At 54.3% G+C, this 2,151-nt stretch overlaps 1 pseudogene; it reads left to right on the top strand.

Annotated features, from left to right (window-relative positions):
* Positions 1–1,165: 1,165 nt before the first annotated feature.
* On the top strand, positions 1,166–1,715 carry LOC131403191 (androgen-induced gene 1 protein-like; annotated as a pseudogene).
* Positions 1,716–2,151: the final 436 nt, after the last annotated feature.

The raw sequence follows: 2,151 nt of genomic DNA, 5'->3' as shown, positions 1-2,151 counted from the left end.
TTTTGTGACATCAATTTCTATTAGCATAATTATAAGGCCAATGAAAGAAATCTACGGGGTTTCTTTATTTTGGTTTAGAGCTTCATTGGAAAAATTCAGGAAAACATTCATGAGTTGCTCCTTTCTCTCTAACACTCGGCTTTCCCTGCGCCCTCCCTCCACATCCTCTGACTCAGAGACTATTTGGAGAGGACACCTGTTTTAAATGGATCCACAGGAAATACCTATGTGGTCTTTTCATCATCTGACCCTGCATCTGGTTGGCTGAAATGCGATCATGATAAAAAAAAAAAATGCTGCCCACAGACTGATGCAACTTCAGCGTGACAACATTTACTGGAAGGCAGACGGAATCCAGTTGATATTTATTTTCCTTCCATGAAGCCCTGGTATTGTAGTGTAGAAAAAAACAAATAAGTAAAAGGGCAAAACCCGTTTAACCCTCAAAAGATTAGTATCAAATTACACACCGGGTTTTACATCCAAACTCAGAATGATTTGTTTTTAAGCTGAATGTAATCTTGTAGCAGAAAGTTATCTGACACTCTTTCCTTTATAATCTTTCACGTATACACCTCTCGTCCAAAGTGCATAGCCTGTCTTGTTATATTATATACTGATATGATATTTATAAAGTTCCCGTGGAAAAGTGCAAGGCACTGGAATAGAATTTATAAGGGAATTTCATAGTGATTAATAGTAGTTTAATACTGAAAATTCAATTGGGTCCAAAATAAAGCAAGTCACTCGGGGGCACCGGGGCGCGGGCTTACACCCCAAGTTCACGCCTCCACCTCCTGTGGCCACAGAGCACCCCAGTTGGCCACAGGAGCCACCCTTGACCTCCGCTGCAATGCCCCGGCTGGAACGTTTGTCTACACTGGGGTCCCCTCCTTCAGTGCAGGTTTGCCGACCTCCCTCTCCGGGCCGCGTCGCTCTCCGCCCGCCAGATGCCACCAGCCGCGGCCCCGGAGCTCGAGCGCGCTCGGCGGCCACCCACCCACCGCCGGGACGCCTAGGGGGCGCCCCCGGTCGGGTGTCCCGGGGCCCCGCGAACGCAGGAGCAGAATGACGGAGGCGACGAAAGAGCTGACGCCACGCCGCCCGGCCGCCAGCAGTGCCCGCAATCGCCCCGCCCGCGCAGGTCGCCGGGTCCCCCGGGGGCGCCCCGCCGCAGCCCCCGCCCGCCCCGCCGGCCGCGCCCGGGTTCCCACGGCGCCCGCCCCCGCCCTGCGCTCCCGCCCGCCCTCGGCGCCGCCGCGCCCGCCCAGGCCTCTGGCGGACATGGCGCTTGTCCCCTGCCAGGTGCTGCGGTGGCGATCCTGCTGGCCTACTGCTCCATCCCGTGCAACTACAAGGCCATCGACATGCCCTCGCATCAGACCTACGGAGGGAGCTGGGAATTCCTGACGTTCATTGATCTGGTAAGGCCGTCCCCGCCCCTCCCCCGTCCTCCGCGCACCCCGAGCCTGTGTGTGTTTGTGGGTGCGCGAGCACCTGCGCGCGCGCCTGCAGCATCCACCCCTGTCCTAGCCTCTTCCCCGGCGGTTGCGTCTGCAGCGGCCCCGCAGCAGCACCTTCTAAAGCGCGCGACGTTACCTGGTGGCTGGGGCCCGAGTGGAGGTGGGGTGCGCCAGGTGGTGGGCTCTTTGGAGGGGAACACAGACCTGCTGCTAGGGTGACACGGCAAGATTCTCAACTTTGCAAGTGGATTGGACGACTTTGATCATGAGCGGCCTCAGACCCGTTCGCCCCCAAGGTGCTTTCCAGAGCACCCACCGTGGGATCCACTTGCAGCAACTGAAGGAAACTGGGCATTGTCGAATTACTTGGAGCTTCCTCTGAAAGGACCAAAATTCTCTTCCTAAAGAAGAGAAAGCACCTAATAAAGTGTTTTTTTCCATGTGTTTTTTTGCCCATTGTCAGTAATTTACTTAAAACCTTTTACTCCAGAAACACTAGGGGAGAGAGATTTGCAAAATGCGTTTCCAGTGTGACTCTGCACTCTTCCTTCCCGTATAAAAGTCTGAAGCAGTTTGCATAAGCAGCTCCTCTTTTGCACAACTTGGTAACCTTGGCAGTTGGAGTTTGTTTGTTTGTTTGTTTTAAAGGCGTGTCCCCTTCTGGCACTAAAAGGGCCAGACAATCAGA

The sequence above is a fragment of the Diceros bicornis genome, unplaced genomic scaffold (assembly GCF_020826845.1).
Source record: "Diceros bicornis minor isolate mBicDic1 unplaced genomic scaffold, mDicBic1.mat.cur scaffold_55_ctg1, whole genome shotgun sequence".
Taxonomy (NCBI): domain Eukaryota; kingdom Metazoa; phylum Chordata; class Mammalia; order Perissodactyla; family Rhinocerotidae; genus Diceros; species Diceros bicornis.
This window is presented reverse-complemented; position numbering and strand designations above follow the sequence as displayed.